The sequence below is a fragment of the Solanum pennellii genome, chromosome 9 (genome assembly GCF_001406875.1).
Source record: "Solanum pennellii chromosome 9, SPENNV200".
Classification (NCBI taxonomy): Eukaryota; Viridiplantae; Streptophyta; class Magnoliopsida; order Solanales; family Solanaceae; genus Solanum; species Solanum pennellii.
The window spans coordinates 71271813-71292074 of NC_028645.1; positions in this window are offsets into that span (position 1 = coordinate 71271813).

Here is a 20262-nt window from a genome sequence, read left to right on the forward strand (position 1 = left end):
TTTGTCAATTAGGGTAAAAGTGGGTGGGGTTAATTAAGTAAAGATTATTAAGACTAGTGGTCAACAAGTAGGTGAAAACAAAAAGAATCCAACAAGTTAGGGACCTATTATAATCACAAGTTGTCAACAATGTTTTTTCCTTTTCTTTTTTTTTTTGAAGTTAAACTTTATAGACATTTAGGACCTTGGGTGAATCTTAATTATTTTTTTAATATCTAAAAATATATATTAGAATAACTTTCTTTAGATATTATTGGATGTAAGAATTTAAATTGCTAGCTAATTTAATTTTTATAGTTTTAGTTGATGATAGTAGTTGTTATAATAATAGTGGTTGATAGTGATAATTATAAATGGTGGTCAATGACGATGATAATTAACTATAGTGATATGTAGTGGTTGTAGTTGTGGCTGAATATGATGGTGGTTGATGCAGATGGATGGATTGACAATGGTACATGGCGACGGTTAAAATTGAAAATTTATGGAGTAGTGATGAACTATTATTTTATAGAACTTCTTGAATTGACATCTTACTAGGCGTTTGGATATGTGATTTCATATCATGGATATATAAGATGAAATTTCAAACTCTCCAAAAAGCTTGACTTGAAAATTTCATATCATTATTTCACATTTTCAAATATAAAAGTTGACCCACAAGTTTATATTAGTAAAAAAAATATGTATTATATCTACCAACCATTTATTTTATATGAAAACAAAGTTTATAGTTGATTTTATAACTTTACATAGTTGTCATAACTTGTGCAATGTTACATAAGATTTTGCGAGAATATAAAAAGGACCGATGATGTATTCACAAATTATGAACATGACGATGCTCAATGTGATGAGATTGTTTGTATTATATAGGATGATTATACTAAAAAGTGGTACGCTCTAACTCATGTTCAATTTTATTTTTTATTAAACTAAAGTTCAATCAATACATATTGTATTTTTTTAAAAAAAAATTGTGATAGTATATCATAGTTTTGTTATGATCTTTTGCTTATTTGGTTAGATCGTATAAAGAATTTGAGCAAATTCTATAGTTTTCACAACTCGTGGAGTTTTATGCTTATGATTAAAAAAATACAACTCAAAATCAAATTGCATTTTTAGATAAAACTTCAACTTTATCTTATTTGATTTCATATTACAATTTTAAATTACGATTTTATCAATTTCACGTGGCCTTACCTCAGAGATTAACGAAGTGTAGGTAAATTTTAAAGTGTTCCTTCATCCGCATTTTTTCTTATTGCGGATTTGAAAAGTATCCTCCAAACGGTCCCTCATTTGTTTGAACCTGCACAATCGAAATTAAGGGGTCGTACGATCACTTATCCTATTCCTAACTAAATTGGTAGGGTGTGCAAGAGGAATTTGTTTTAGGGAGTTGTGTGTAAGTGGAGAGGGTTTAGGTTATTAAAATTTCAGTAATTTAATTAATTTAGAATAGGTTAAAACGATATAGTATATGAATTAAAAGAGTGGGAAAAGATCAAAATGATTTTGGTCAAAAATGATTTTCAACATGTTGAACGAGATATGATCCATAGTTTCAATTATAACTCGTAGATATAGTCTGTAAGAACTGGACTGAAATTGAACTTATAAAATTTCATCTATGGGAGGCATCTATGATCCGTAACCCCTTTTTTACATGTCGTAGAATCCCTTCGTAAAAGTCCAATTAAAATCCATACTTCAGGATTTCAGTCATGTCGCAAATCGTAAGATGGTTAGTGGGTCGTAAACTTAGTCCATAAAACTCAGACCAAATTTTCTGTTTATGAAATTTCATCTATGGGTGGCATCTACATTTGTAGTTTCTTTTACGGTTGGTATATCTTATTCGTAAGTCTAGTTTTTTTAGTTTACACTTGTAAACTTTTGAGGTGTTACAAATAAAGACAAATTTATTCATTCAAATATTAAAAAAATAAAAACTCTTAATTATTTAGTATTCAAATCTAAACACGACATCTTAATATAAAAAATTTATTCATATTGATACATCTATATCTCTAAGCACGTCTTTTGTACTCAGATGGGTATTCCTATATTAATTTTTCACGATCCAAATTTTTCATATTGTGATGGTACCTACCTAAACCCTATATGTCTCAATTCAAAATTCAAAATTTAAAATTATAATAACACATATCCTAATCGACCTATATATAAGTCAAATCTTAACTAAACTAAATACTCCTCAAAACGCTTAATTAAAAATAAACAAATATCAGAAGTGAAATCTTAAAATTAATTCCATAAACTGAAACAAAAATGTGAAAAAAAACATAATCTACATTCTAAATTCTGATAATATGATGAGTACAAAACTTCTAAAATAGCTTAACAAGATACAAAATTACTTCAAATAATTTGACAGATAAGGACATTGCATAGTTGCATACAACAAAGACAGTGAAGTTTGGATGCAACAGAATAGCCAAACAACTACCCAAAGTTTCCAGTACGCTCCAAAATCGAAGTAAATCACCAATCACTCGTTTCGAGATTAAATTCTCTATATAATTTTGACTTTTGATATTAATAGTAAAATTTTATTCACTATGTTATATTTTGATCCTAAATTGTCATATGAATGCGAAATAATATGTTCATATTTAAGTACATTCTTTATCTTACAATTTTAGGTGATTTTTTTTTTTAAAAAAAAAAGTTGTACTTAGTAATATAATGTACACACAATGATTTATTCTTTTTTTAAAAAATTATTTTTTATAATATAAAATACACACAAAGATGTTTAAAGTAATTATTTTTTTACTAAAAGTATAATTGGTTTAAAATAATCATCAAGATGATAAAATCGAAAAGATGAATAAATTATATATAAAAATAAATGAAACTAATATATGTTACTTTTATTACTCCCTTATATATTTTTAAGAAAATCATTTACATTACTTAAATTCTCAAACTAATAAAAGAGAGCAATCAAATTTAATGTTGATAGTTTAGTTATACCAATTGGTCATTGATACATATTGAACACCTAACTAGCATTAAATATATAATGAACCTCACAGTAACTTTTTATAGCTCTCATTTTCTACATTAATTAAGACTAATAATGTATATAACCTAGATAATACTACACAAATTATTGTTTATAAAAGCGTGTGTTATGTTAATTGTTATGCGATTTTCTTAGATTCAGTTTGACATTGCTACTTAAAATAACTTATTTTTAGAAGTATTTTGAAAATTTATATATATTTTTTTAAAAAAAAAATGTTTTTACAAAAATACAATGTGTTTGGCTAATTCAATTTATCTGATTGTTTCTAATATTTGGCTTCCACAATTAACAATGTTGTGTCTCTTTGCTTTTCTTTTTAAGCAAAGAATTGAGACTTTTGTTTTAAATGATAACATCATTACTATTTTTGGTTGATTTAAGCATGCAATCCGTTTAAACGAACAATTCTTCTGTTAGTAAATAAACTTCATTTGTTGACTATTAGTTACAAATTTTGTACTATACTTTGATTTGATTTTTAATAATCCAAATAATCTGGTACCATAATGTATTTATAATATAATAATAATTAGTGAAATAAAAGGTCGTATACAAATTATCAAGGTCATTACAAACTTCTACGATTTAAAAATGAAACTTTTTATGATATTTTGAATCTGAGTGTTTGTAACGAATCACCACTACAAATTTTAATTCTTAGTTCTAAAATCTAATTTATTGGATATGAATGAGAATTGAGAAAAGACATCTTTGGAGTTGGAACCAAAAAATGCTACATTTCTAATCTTATGTTTGAACCGACGATACCAACATAATTGGTTGCTTGAATATATTTTCCTTTTTTAAAACAATAAAAATCTATAGTTGTTCGATATTCACATTTTATTATATTTAAATTTGCACCATATAAAGCCTCACTCAGCTAAAAACATTTCTTATCATTTTGTTTTGATATAAATCTTTGAAAAAATAGAAAATAACAAATTGATTTTTTTTAAAAAAAATTGAACCAAATCAATCGATGATCACCCCTGAGCTTTACCCAGTGGTAATTTTGTCATTAAACTGTCTGCTTATGGAGAAAAACATTTTCCAATTTTCCGATTTGTTTGTGTGGTAAAATATTTTATCTAAAAAACACGTTTTTTAAAAAAATAAAATAATAATTATTCTAATGAAAGTAGAAAAACAAATTCTATAAATAACATTGTGCGTTTATTGTCTTCTCTAAACTTACCTAATCCCCCAATCCCCATCCCTAGCCATCCCATCTTGCGCCACCCTTGAACCTCCACCTCTCCGTCTCAATTTATTTTTATAATATTTTCTTGCTTACTTATCAAATACAAAAAAATAAATAAAAAATATATTTATTTCTTTTTTAAAAAATCTAAAAAAATTATTTTTCAATAAAAAATACCATACCTGGTACCTCATATCAAGCACACCCTTACAGATTGGTAAATAAAGTATATATATATATATATATATATATATATATAGGTAGATACTTACTATGTACGTATTTACCTTTGAACGCTACAAGCAAGGAAAAAAACTTTTGTACTAAAAAAAAATAACTGACGTGGAATGTTATAATCACAGCTCTGTCATACTACTATATAACCACCCACTAAAAAGTCGCCACGTATACGACCTAAATCATTAACATTGGTCGGAATGCATATTCCTTATTCACGCGCTAACATAGCGGTACAAACACCTCCTTTGTTTCAGTATGAAGAAATCCACATCTAAATCTGGAGAGTGAAGTTTCCGCGCGTGGGGGAATATTGACGGTGTTGTTAGTAACTTAGTTGCACGTTGTTTGGAGGAGGAGCTTTTAAGGACAACAACGCATTGGGGGACGTGCAAAAGAAGATGCTAATACTATATTACTTAAATAATATACCCCCATAATGACAATGATAATAATAACATAATGACTAAAATGGAATTTTCATTTGCTGACTAAAACTTACCATCGAGTGTTTATATTAAAACAATACATTCTGTTATTTATTTAAATTTTATAATTTATTTTATGATTATAATTAATTAATATATTTTTTTATATTATCATAATGTAAACACCAATATGTTTCATGGTAGATACTACAAATATTAGTTAGGTGTCTATGATTTGATGTTTTACAAAGAAGTTATTTAAATGTATTAGAATTGGCATTTAACTTTTAAATAATTTTTAGTGGCGATCAAAGTCAATTTTTTTTTAAAAAAAGTTTCAAATATGAAATATTTATAATAATACTCCATCCAAAGGAGTTTGTTGGTTCTAAGTAGCTTTGCCCTTCTATTAGTCTTCACATGGATCTAGCATATGAATGCTAGGTTAAGTTTTCTTTCTCTATTATTAAAATATAAGTATTGTCTGTACTCGTGTGTTGTATGAATATTATTTTAATGTCATAATTTTTAAATTAAATAAAAAAATTATTATTCACTTGTTAATATATTTTTTCCACATAATTAATATATATATATATATATATTATTACATATTTAGGAAAAATACGCATATGACTGACATATATTAGTTATTTATTTAACATAGCTATAATTTGATTTACTTATAATTGACGACCTACTTTTAGTTATAATTATGCGGCTTAACTATTTAGTTTTGTATAATTAGCATGTTTGTGTATGCGGAATTTGTATAATATTATTTGTATAACTTTTGCATAATATGAAATTTGTATAACTGTTTACACTTCTGATATTTGTAATTGTATAAATTCGTTATTTCGAGTTTATACAATAATAAATGAGTTATATAAATGTACCCGCAAATTATACAAACAAGATAACTCAAACTGTAACTTAAATATTTAAATTTTTAAATATAGAGCAAATTATATTTATTATAATAACTATTTATAAAAATTTTATGCGAAATAAATGATGAAATAAGTCATTTCTACATTATTAGTATTTACCTAACTAATTCATATGTTATTACTATTTGCATAATTCTAATGGACAATCAAACCTATATAGTAATATTATTGGGCACACAAATGTGATTAGAAAATTAGTGATTAGTTAGAAATTAGAGCACTTAAATATGTGGAGTAATGAAGAGCGATGTTTGCGTGTCACCGCCATAATGCACGGAACAAATTATCCCACCTTACACTTCACGTGTTGACTGCCTGCCTAATTTAATACTCCACTCTCTTTCATTATATATTTTATTTTCAAAATATCATCTCAAATTATATATTATTTTAAATTTCATGATAAAATTATTATTATTATTTATTAGTTTTTAATAGTAAAAGTTTATATATGACCCAAAAAAAAAATTGAGGAAAGTGAATAAGTTTGATATGACTCAGGTTCATATTATCGAGACGAGACTTTAGATAAGAAGAAATGAAAGTCGCGTATTATAGTAGAGAGTTGTCTTATCTTGTGAAAGTTGTTGTGTAGTATGTGTAGTTGTTGTCATGTGTTGCTTATCATGTTTCGATTATCACACTATGGGGTCGTTTGGTACAAAGATGCATAACGCAGGAATTACTAACACATGAATTAGTAATGCAGGGATTAATAATGCAGGGTTTAGTAATGCAGGGATTGATTCTTATCAAGTGTTTGGTTCATTGCTTCCCACCTAATTTTTTGTTTGGTTTAAGATTCAAGAAAAACTTCTTTCCTCTTATACCCTTGGGTTTATTGTGAGATTTTTCATTTCATTTAACTAGTCAATTAGTTAAATTCTAAAATATATAAAAAAATTATTATTAATTTTGAGGTGTGATGTGCCACCATCCTTAATAGAACAATATATTTCTAATTTTTTATTGGTCAAATATACCTTAATTTAACATAATTTTAAGACTACTTAAATTGTTCAAATAGACGAAGCTTTTTTTTTTAAAAAAAAAAACGAATAGGTCATGTGGTCAATCAACAACATTAAAAAAATATTTTAAAAAATCAACCCAATATAGCAAATCAAACATAAAGTGGGAAAAAATTAGTTTGTAAAATCATCAAATTATATGGAACGAATTTGGAGAATTTAAAAGAATATTTATAAATATCCTAATATAAAAAAAACATTAAATTACATAAGAATTTTAGGAAAAAGGATTTGGGGATAGTTTAGTAATTTAGGGGTCTTATCCAAGGATTGTTAAACCTTGGATTATTTATCCCTTCCTTTTCTAGGGATTCAATAGGGCAACTTTCACATAGAGCAAATAAAAAATTTATATTCGTATGCTATAGCAAAGTTTGCATAATTGCGCTTCATAGCAAACATAAAAACTGTATAATTCGCTATACATATACAGTTGAAGCAAAATGTATAAAAAAAGAAAGAGAAAGACAATTGGGCAGAGAATTGTATAAAAACGAAGTGTGTAAAACGAATTGTCTTATTATAAGTGTATAGAACGATTATATACAATTTGAATTTGTATAAAATGAGAAAGAGAGAAAGACAAAAGAGATTTGACAAGGAATATACAATTGAATCGAATTGTATAAAACGAGAAAGAAAGAAATTAGATACAGTTTGAAAATTGTATAAAACGAGAAAGAGAAAATGACAAATGAAATTGGGCAGGGAAATATTTTTATTGGATAATTATAAGTGTATAGGACCAAAATATATGTACTTGCATGTGTATATACAATTTTCTCACGCTTTATACAAACAGAAATGCAATTTATATATTTCGCTTCTGTTTGTATAAGTGAGAAAGGCGAGGCTGGCGAGCGAGATTTGGGAGAGTGGCGAGCGAGATCCGGAAGAGGGAGAGAGGGGAACAAAAATATATGTATTTATACAATTTTCTCTTCTTTATACAATTTGAAACATTTTTTATACACTTGTGCTTGTATAAAAAGTGAGGAAGCGAGCGAGAGATTGGAGGAGAGTGGCGAGCGAGATATTTGGGAGAGAGGCGCCTGACAATTTTTTGCAAACGTTTGCTATGGAGCACAATTAAATCAAACCCTAGCTACTCCATTTATTTTAGGTTATTAGTTTGCTATTATATACAATTTTTCCGATTAAATAAGACCTTGTATGAGGTATAACTAATCCATGGATTATGTTAAATAGAGTAACCAAACAATGTTTTACTTGGACTAAAATTTAATTCATGGACTATTTTGATTAATACCTCCTACCAAATGTGTACTATTTGTTAATATTATTGTTCTTTTTTGTAGACTCTACTCTGCTTAATTTTCTTAGTAACTGTTATGCTTCTTCATTGTTTCTTCTTCTTGGAGCCGAAGATCTATAAAAAATAATCTCTCTACCTCTTTGAAGTAATGATACTGCGTATACTCTACCCTCCCCAAACTCTATTTAGTAGAATTTCACTGAGTTATTTTAACCAAAAAAAAGTTAAAAATTACAAACACCTTAATAAAAGTGATCATTTAAGGAAATTAAATTATATCTGAAGATAAAAATAAAGGTAAAATAATCAACAAGATTTTTTTTAAGACACATATAAAAGAAAAATATGATTAACAATTTGAAACGAAAGAAGTGAGATGGAAACTAAAGTAAGTAAATACATGTATAAAGTACAAAGATATGTCACTTTGAGGCCCCCATGGGCCATTGAGATTGAGTTGTGATTTGTTCATTTCTGTTGGGCTTTACTTATATAATGCCCAAGGAAGAAATGTTTCAAAAGTTGTGGCCCATAAAGGTATTTCATTTCTTGTGTTTTTCTATCATGTCCTCTTTGAAGATGATTTTCATTTTGTTTAGTTATGTTTGTTTTAATTCATAGGATAGGAACACACATTCAAATGCATGTTATCTCGACTTTAATTTCGGGATATCCTCTTACAGATACGAAAATCTAATTCAATTTGAGTTTTTTTTTAAAAAAGCGAGATTCTTTTTTAAAAAAAATGTATATGTCACGTTTAAAAAGATTCTTAGTGTTTGAAGATTGTCATAAATATATACTACAACGATTAGCGTATTACAAATTAAAATCATACATCTTTGATGAGAGATTTAGGTAGCTACTTCTTGTTTCATTTTAACTATACATGTTTCCACTCTCAAAACAATTTATATTTTTATCTTACATAAACAAATGTTAATGAAAGTAATCTAAAAGATTATGGATACGAGAGCATCAAAAAGAAAACATATTGAGATATTCAAACACAAATAAATTTAAAAGCAACATGCAAATTCAATGGAGAGGGATTTTTTTTAGGATACAATATATAGCTTTCATACAACTCATGATAAAACCTGTGTATACCATTTACATAATTTTTTGATACATGTTCCAACACAAGTTCATTGCCACTTATAGTTTGTATTGTATATTGTATGTCATGTTACATATAACTTTCATATCATTTTTCATACAATATCGCACAATCCTCATGCAATTCATCATACAATTTTCACACTTTTTTTTAGTCTTTGTTTAAAAAGATCACACTTTTGATAGATCTTCAAACATGTGGCAAGTTTACAATTTGCCCATCATGCTTCATACAATTTTTATTAGAGCCGTCAATATGGGCTAGGCCCGTTGGGCCGGCCTGGCTTAACCCGAGATTTAATAGGGCTGGGCTAAGATTTTTGGAGCCCATTTAAGAGAAGGGCTTTTTAGCCCGGCCTGAATAAGCCTGCTCATTTGGGGGGCTTGAGAAATATTGGTAGGGCCGGCCCGTGGGCCAATAAAAATTAATTAAAAATATAATATAATATTAAAATTTAAAAATAAACAGAGTCCAAAATCAAAACAATTAGTTTGATATTTCTATTTACATATTTATACTTTTAGTTGAAAAAAAAATTAATAAATATCAAGGAAAATGCACAAGTACCCCCTAGACTATAACCTAAATCCCAGAGACACACCTTAACTAAACTTAGGTCCTATTACCCCCTGAACTTTTTTTTTTTTGTAATTTTATACACCTTTTATCTTATGTGGTACTCTATGTGACTCCACGCAATTGAGGCGCGTCAGAGATATTTGGATGCCACGTAATCCAAAGAGGTACACAAAATTACAAAAAAAAAAAAGTTCAGGGGGGTAATACGACCTTAGTAAGGTGTGTCTTTGTGATTTCGGTCATAGTCTTGGGGGTACTTGTGCATTTTCCCTAAATATTATAAAGATAATTTTATTTGTTAAATTGATTAACAACTAGTGACATTAAGGTCTCATTTGTTTCCATTAAGATTAAGACGTCTGAATTTGAATACGCGCTTAAATATTAAGATGTGCATTAAGATCTAGATGTGTAAATCAAAATAAACATCTGAATATTAAAATATTGTCTCTGAATCTGAAAACTAAATTATTGGGATTGTTTGTTTTCAATATATGAATGCACATATAAAATTAAACATTATATCAATAAAATATTATCAAAATCTTGTTAGTAAAATAGTTTTTTTTTTCATATAAAATAATATTTTATTCATTTTTTACCGTAACAAGGTAATATGATTTATCTTTTAAGAACTCTACATCAAGTCACATCATTAATATGACTATTTTTTGCACTCAAATACTTTGAGAATCTAATATAATGCAATTTAAAATAGTTTATATAGAGTAGTAAATATATAGTTTAGAAAAATATTTTATTTTATTTTATTATAGAAATTTATTATTGTTATCGATCAAATAACTAATACTTTCTTATTTTTTGAAACCGTGCTAAATATATATCATGGGAGTGCTTATCAATTCAAATATATTGATTAATTTGTGAAAGTAAAAGATGTATATTAAGTTAATATGAATAAAGGAAATTATAATGGCAAGCATGTAATTAAATATTAATTAAATAAGAAAACAACTTTTATGAGTTGTTGTGATTTAGTTGAATTAAGATAGGAGTCTTATTTTTTAGTCTGAATAGTGTTAAGGGTGTGTTACAGATCTGATTCATTCAGATATATCCAGACCCATTAAGAGGCTTATAAAAAAATTAAACAAACGAACTTAATAAATTGAATCTGAATAATTAAGATTCAGTTCTTAAAAACAAATACATGAGGCAAATCTGAATGATTAAGATTCAAAAACAAATGAGGCCTAACATAATGTAATATTGTTTTGTCGATATTTATGATAATATTTTTAAATTATAATTTATGATTTAATTTAATAATTATAAAAAAATATAATTTTTTTAAAAAGTGGGCTGGCCCGGTAAGCCTGTAGCCCACGTACTTATGGGCTGGGCCGACCATTTTCTGGCCCACACAAAAAATGGGCTAGCCCGGCCTGACCCGTAAAATGTCATAGCCTGTATGGGTTAGCCCAGATGGGGTGGGCTAGCCCATATTGACAGCTCTAATTTTCATACAACACCATTCAATTTTGATGCAATATATCAACCCTCACGATTACTCACAATTTATGAACTTTATCTGTCAAGCTTCATCTTAAACATAATAAAGACATTTTAAAGACATTGTTACTCTAAAATGGAGCGTTATAAATGAAGATATGAACTTTATTTAACAAAATCATGATCTCAATTTTATATTTTAGTTCGAGAGAGATGAAATTGATATCAATAACTAAATTTGAGTCACATTTAGAGAAAGAATAATCACATAAATTACATCACATGCAAAAGAAGGGTTTTTGAGAATTAAAAGAACATAATATGATATGATTAAAAGGGTAGAGACATAAGGATTGATAAGATGTGTGAGGGAATGGATACAATTATTAGAAATTTAATTGGTTAGAATTAAGTGATCTTCCTTCTGCACTGATATATTTTTATCAGAAAAGGGCTAAAATACCTTTGTACTATTCGAAAAGGTTTAAGAATATCATTCATTCATCCATCTATTAGGTTAAAAATATCCCTCAGTCAATGCTTTTGGTTAAATATTACCCTTTAAACTAACAATCTTATATTTTTTAATTATTATATTTTTTAATATAATAATTGAAAAATATAAAGCTGTTAGTTTAAAGGGTAATATTGAACCAAAAACATTGACTGAGGGATATTTTTAACTCAATAGATGAATGAAGGATATTTTTAAACCTTTTCGAATAGTACAAGGGTATTTTTGACCCTTTTTTTTAATCTCTCTCTCTTTTTCTTTTATTTTCTTATTTTTATGTGAAATACACCAGCCAACAGTGTATGTATAACTATATATACATTGACTATATAATTAATATATACATATTTATACAATGTATATACATAATATTTGTTCTATTCATTTTGATATAGTGGGATTATAACAGGCCTATAAGTCTAGCCCCTAGTTCAAAGGCCCAAAATTATATCTTGTGAAATAGTGGGATTTTTCTCAAAGTCAGAGAACTAGACAATAACATTACAAAAGATATATATATATATGTTTGATTTGATTATTTTTGCGATTCTTTTTTATTAAACTCAAAATCAAACCAAATATCGATTTAATTCAAATTACGATTTGATTTAATTTTTTAATCATAACCATTAACGCTAACGTTTGATATATATCATTAGCCATTTGTGTATCCAGCCCTCACAAAATAAAGGACTGAATATTTCTCTCCTGAAATCTTAGAATATTGTTTCAAAAGATTCAAAATTGTCTAAATGACTCCAAATTTGCTATCCAATATTCTAATATCAATTCCAACTATTTCCAGTGGTTATATTCAACTCAAATCTTCAAAAATCAATAGGCTCACTTTGTCTTTTTCTAACAATTTATTCTTCAAGCTCAACAAAACCTAACAATATCCCCCCCCCCCCCAATTTTCTCCAACAAACCAATTCTTAAATATAAGTTATATTAAATTTAATGGTAATAATGAATAATATGAGTATTTATAACCAACACTTTATAAATATCACAAGCTACATGGGTATTAGGAGTTCATTCGAACCTCCTCGACAAAACGTTACGTTGTATATATATTGACTTCAAACATCTAAATTAAAGAAGAGAGATAACCCAATGACACTAGATTGTACAACTTGAGTTGTGAATGCTATTCCCAGTTTGAACATTTTAATAAATATTGTTTTCAATATTTATTAAAAACAATAAAAATTGACTCGACTAACTAAATTTGAAGGGAAAAAAGAAGAGAGAACATCAGGCTGAAAAAATTAGCGGATTGATGTCCATCTCGGTCATCTTTGTACAAATATTACCATTCAAATTAAAATGTAAACCCACTAAAATTATCAAAAATAATATCAAATCGATTCACTAAAAATAATTTAGGTCCTCTCGAATTCTCTTTGGTATTGGTTGAAAGACTCTTTCTTCATCAATCTCTTTGAATATCTTCTTCTCTCACGTATTAGGAACAAAAAATAATTATTAAAGCAGTTAACAAAGATATTGAATTTTGTCATTTGAGAAAAAGTCTTGTTAGGAAGAAGATGAAGAAGAAAAGGAGTGGGTAGGGTTGAGCTTCTCATTCATATTTCTTTTAAAAATTAGATGGAAAAATTTATTTGAAATAATTTTCATTCTTTTTAACATAATTTTTTTTCTATAATTGTTGAACCCTACGCTACACGTTATCTTTTAATTAGTCATTTTGTCACATCACAGCAAGTGCATTACATACACTTTATTTATTTTTACTTATTATCAAAAAATGTCTAATAGAAATAAGTTTTGAATAGATAAAAGTGTTCAATATGTATTAGCCTTAGTTGAGATGTTTAAGTGAATTATGCGAACAACTTTAAGAAGTCGCAGATGACTAAAGTCATTCTTTTGTGACTGTACTTTGCAGTGCACTAGTGAAATCTTGAATCCATTACTAAAAATTGCTTAAGCCTTTAGCGACTAATGTCAGTAACTCAATTACCGTTAAATATTTTTACGATAATATTAAAATAGAGATATCATTGCCACTAAATGTCTTTTTATTGGTTGAAGTGACATAAGTAGCATGCATATACTAGCATTTTCTTCCCCTCTGGTGTGTGTGAAAAAACACCAATTTTTAAATTACACATTGTAAAACGTCTTACAATATATAGTTGCACGCATGTATAGAGGCCGTATTGGTCAGAGGATTGGAGAGTAACCCTTTTATTTTTTTCGAATCAAACAATTTAAATTTAATAAAAAATTTATGCATGAAATTTTCAAATATTTTAAAATGAAATTTATATATTATAAACTTTTTATAAAATATTATAAATCACAATAATTTATAATTCAAAAATTTTAAAATATACATATATATATATATATAAAATTTATAATAAAAAATAAACTTATTAATATTTTAAAATCTAAAAAGTATCACATAAATTAAATTAAAACAAGAGAATCATAATTTATTGTATTGGGTCAGCAATTGTGAGGACGCATGGGCATGGCCCCAAAGGTTAATTTGTGGTCCTTTTTCTGTTTGAGGACCCAAACTTGTTTCTCCACTGTTTAAACTGAATACTTATAAAGGTTTACGTACTCTTTTGTCACCACTCCCTTTTTCTCCTTTTCATGTTATACTATTCTCCGTCTCTTTGTCCCGATTTATATGACATAATTTTTTCGTTATTTATTATAAAAAGTATGTCATCACATTTTGTTATTTTACGACTATTTGATGACATACCATCTCTATTTCATCCTATATGAGTTTCGGTTAACATTTTATCATAAAAAAAAGTCAACACTAAAATAACTTTAATGAAGACAGTTTAATAAATATAAGTCTTTCAATTCTGCACCCGATCAAATGGTGCAACATAATTTGAGACGAAGAATATAGCAGGAATGATGTTGTTTAAATTTATTACTCCTTACGAGAAATACAAACATTCAGTAATTGATGAGTCAAAGCTTCAAATGTATAAAGGTTAAAAATTAAAGTTTATGAATTCTAAACTTTTAGATTTATCGGACTTCTTAGTCTATTCAATTGATTTTGTTGAAGGCTTTTTCCTACGCATATTTCTTCCCCCGACCCTATAGTGGCCGAACTTATAAGTTGTCTTAGACGATGAGTTTGATCACAATTAATGGGTTTTATTGTGTAAATATAAAGTCTAAGCTGGGCGTGCAGGTGCAAAACTGAATTGGCCAACAAATCAAATCAAAAAAATGTTATTGGATCAACATTTTTTTAATGGTTTTATTAATTATTTTATTGGATTATCGATTTGGTAGCGATTTTTAGTATTGAGTAATTGGGTAAAACGATAACCCATAATACGATAGTAATTTACTACTAAATCATTCATAAATATTACTATATACTAATAATTTATCATAACTAGACACTATAATATCAACATACTCTATTCTACTGTCTATACACTTCACATGTCATCGTACTTCTACTTAACATTATTTTGGTTGTAACATGTTATTGTAGCCTTTGTACAACATCTATCCTTATTGATGCAATTTTTCATCATATTTCTTGTTTCACTATATCAAAACATTTAATTTATAGCGGATTTGCTTCTCTCATTATTGTGTGAAATTGTTAGAAAAGTGAGAAATCATCATATATTTATTTTATGAGCATTTTCTTATTCGATAAATCAAAAATAATAAATTAAAAATCGATAAAGAATATCTTATTAATTTAGCATATTTATTTAAAAACCAAAAACTGATCAATCGAATCGATGGATGCATGTTAAAAATTACTTTTGAGTATGTGAACCCGTACTTAGATGGATGATGGTCTATCTACATAATTAGAAAAAGTGAGATCACAAAGAAAAAAGATAGATAGATATATAAGAGTAAAAACAAGGTAGCGTGCTTCCTGCTTTTACTTTTAGCTCAGATATATATATATATATGTCTCCAATAAGAAGGACAAAAGAAATGCCTTGTTTAGCTGGGGGCTATGCTCAAGAAAGCTTCTAAAAGATTGTCCTATAGTAGACTAGTCCCTAATGGTAGGAACATGAAAGTAACTCCTCTCGAAGCAGGTACGTTAATGAAGACGTGTCTCGTGTAAATTTTCTTAATAAGAGAATATGGTTCTATTTGTGCGTAAGACGTAAAAGAGTAAAATTAGTTCTCTTAATTTGTTCTTTTAATATTAAACTTGTCTTGATATAATAATCGAATGTGATAACACATATTTTATTCCATTAAGACAGGTTAACCTAAGCAATCTTCTTCTATAGGGTAATTTATAACCTAATTTGTTTTGCAAGTATTCATCTCACTAATATAAAGGGTGGTTTGGTGGGAGATATTCCTCGTATGATACAATCTTTTAACCTATACTGTATTTTGTTTGATATTATCCTATATATAATTAATTAATACATAAATAATGGAAGTGTATATATATGCATAGCTGAATAATACACATATAATTCCCCCGGAAGTGTATATATACATAAGTACAGTAAAAGACGCAAAAAAATCCCTTGAAAGTGTGTATAAAGCTAAATAACATGAATGATTTTTTTCTGGAAACTAACACAAAGAAATTGTAGAAATTATGCTATGTTTTTAATACACCAAATCAAATACTTTCTCTGTCCCTTTTTATGTGGCACTTTTTGTTTTTTGAGAGTCAAATAGTTTAATTTTAATCGGACATTTGCGCATGGAATCTTTAAATTTTTAAAATGAAATTTATATATTTGTAAACTACGCAAAGAGTACCATAAGTCACAATAATTGATAATTCAAAATATTAAAAGGATGTATGAAAAACTTACGGTCAAAGATAGATTTGTTTGAATCTCGTAATGCGAAAAGTATCACATAAAATGAGATAGAGAGAGTAATACATTAAAAATAAAGTAACAATAATTAATTCATGTATTACTTAATTATCTCAATATTACCAATATACTTCATTCATCACTATGCTTATAAATACTTCCTGCTAAATGACATAATTTAAATTAGTGGTATCAAGTTGGTGTTTAGACTACAGAAGGTTCACAGCTTCCTCTTTTCACCTCCATAAGTGAATATAGTTTACGGATCATAAAATATTATTACTTTATAAAGGTATTATTTAATCGATTAATATTTCGATGTTAAAAAATTATTTAGGGATGAAATCTCAAAGAACTTGAAAGAATCCATGCGTGAAAACGTTATTCATGAACTTGAGGTCATAATTAATAATCTCGATTACCACAATAAAATTGACATTAATAACCTTTGGAATCAGTTACGCACAAGGAAATACTTGCACCTAGAACACTTTACAATTTCATGGTGCAATTAGAAAAGACAACATTGAAACTCTTGGATGCAATAAGAGAAATTAAAAATGACTCGATTTAAATTTTAACAAAAAATATATAAAATAGAATCATATTTCATTAAATTTTCTTAGATACTTTTGTACTTTTAAAGAATTATTAATTTATAACATTAATGGGACCATATATTTACTTATGGTTCTTCTAAAAATATACTCCCTCCGTCCCATTTTATGTGATACTTTTCGCATTTCGAGAATCAAACAAGTCTATCTTTGACCGTATCTTTTCATAGGTCTTTTTAAAATTTTGAATTATCAATTATTGTGACTTATTGTACACTTTACGTAGTTTACAAATATATAAATTTCATTTTAAAAATTTAAAGATTCCATGTGCAAATGTCCGATTAAAATTAAACTATTTTGACTCTAAAAAAAACAAAAAGTGCCACATAAAATGGGACGGAGAAAGTATTTGATTTGGTGTATTAAAAACATTTAGCATAATTTCTACAATTTCTTTTTGTTAGTTTCCAGAAAAAAATCATTCATGTTATTTAGCTTTATACACTTTCAAGGGATTTTTTTGTGTCTTTTACTGTACTTGTGTATATATACACTTCCGGGGGAATTATATGTGTATTATTCAGCTATGCATACATATACACTTCCATTTTTTATGTATTAATTAATTATATATAGGATAACATCAAACAAAATATAATATAGGTTAAAAGATTGTATCATACGAGGAACATCTCCCACCAAACCACCCTTTATATTAGTGATGAGATGAATACTTGCAAAACACAAACAACAAACTCTAGAACTTAAAAGGTTTGAAATTATTAAAAAATTTGTACTATAAGATATAAAATAAAATAGAGTAATATTTCTCTTTCGTCTCTTTTTTACTTGTCAAATTTTAATTTGATACGCTTATTAAGTAAACAATGATCGATATAATGAGTTTATCATTTTAACTCTATTAATTGATAGAGTCTTGAACATATTTACTCACTACTTGATAATTTTTCTTTGGTGCTAAAGTAATCATGAATAATAAGATAGTTTTTCTAACTTATTTTTTTTGAAAATTTTATAAATACTAATTTTATAAATATTAATTTATGAATACTTTTTAAGAAAATTAATTGTAAGAATAATATAAAAAATTAATTAATGCTTTTTAAATTGTAATAAGATGAATTACGAATATAAAATATAAAATAATTATTTTTAATATAATGATCGACTAATACGAAGAGAGTTAGTTATTAGATATATAGATAAGATAAAAGACAATTGAGTTTGATATGTGTTATTGCAGTTTGTTTGAAGGATAACAAAAAGTAGGTGACAAAAGGATGCAATGCCCAAGAGAATTGTTTCAGAGAGAGTGAAATTTGTCCTTTTAACCAAATACTCCCTTTACCTTTAGTTTTTTTGAAGATGTTAGATGGTGAGTGTGACTTGTCTTTTATCTTTTCGAAGAATTGAAAAGACTATAGTTGACTAGTCACTTTAATCGGGTTAAATTTATTTGTATCGGTGTTTTGTATCAAATTAATATATGCATGCATGTTATGTATTTAAATTTATAGTTCATTTTAGTTGATCATAATTAATTAACATGTATTTTATTTTATTAAATCACATAATAATGAAAATTACATTAATTTGGTGTAAACACCAATACGGATAAATTTTTTTCCTTTTTAACTCTCTTCCTGTTCTTTCTTCTTCTTCCAACCTCTCTATCGGTGTCTATTTCTTTTTAATTGTTATAATTTCTTTTTAGAGTAAAACAAACACATTATACACAAAATACAGTATAAACAGAGCGAGTTTTTATGGTGTATTTTTCAAGCTTGTCAAGTTGGAATTAATAAATAGAGAGCAGTGTGTTTATTAAATATAAAAAATCAAAATAAAATGTAAATTTTTAAAAGATTAATAGAACTTAGACACAATTTTCATTTCTTCGAATTTTTTGGAAATTAAAATTTCTTGCCAAAAATGTTTATAAGAAAATAACAAGTTATATGACAGAAATATCACTCATATATATTTGGGGATTCGTCTATAGTAGTCCTTTTTTTTTATATATATATTTCGAGTATTTTAAAATTTCTTGATCTATGCAATTTGTTTTTTATAAACAAAACATCTAATAAGTCTTGTCAAATTTTTAAAATGGAAATAACATTAGTTGTACTTTAAAATAAGGGGCCAGACCTATATAGGTGCAAATGGTAGGAGTGTCAAATTCTACGATTCAATCGATTTCTAAAAAATTATATTATATTAATTTTGGTATATGTAAAATTAGATTTAGATTATTAAAAATCATCTCTATCATCTCGAGTTTTATTTGATATTAATATAATTTTTGATAATTTATTTTATATGTCATTATATTGGTATTGAATGAACAAAATAAAGGCTCACCTCCAGAATCTTGTGTCATTAGAAGTCAGTGTCAAAATTTTGAATGTAAGTTCTACGTGGTAATTAGACTGATTGTGTGTATGGGGCAAAATGTTGCTCAATTAAATCTCTCATGTTCTAAAAATGAAAGTCACAAAGAAAAAGATTTTGAGATTAATGCATCGGCCTAGCGAGATAAAATTAAGAAATATGTTATCTGAATCAAGAATGAGAGTGATCTTTGTGGTGAAAAATATGAAGAAAGCGAGATTATGATGGTTTGTATATATTAAGAGAAGAAATGTAGATCTATACCCTAGTGAACAGGTGTTAGAGGTTGACAATGATGGGTGTTAGAAGCGGTAGAAAAGTATTGAGGTGTGATAATTAAATAGAACATGATGCATATTAAATTTATCTCCAATCAAGATCAAAAGTTAGATCTCAAATCAAGATCAAAAATCAAAATTAAAATCAATTTTAAGAATTTTTATCTCATAATTTAAAAATTATGAAGTTCTTCAATAAAATGGAAGTTAAAAGGTCACTTTGTTCTTGTAATATGACCATTATTTTGGTTGTCATTGGGTGGGCTCCATGGATAATTCTCAAGCCTATTATAATTAAAAA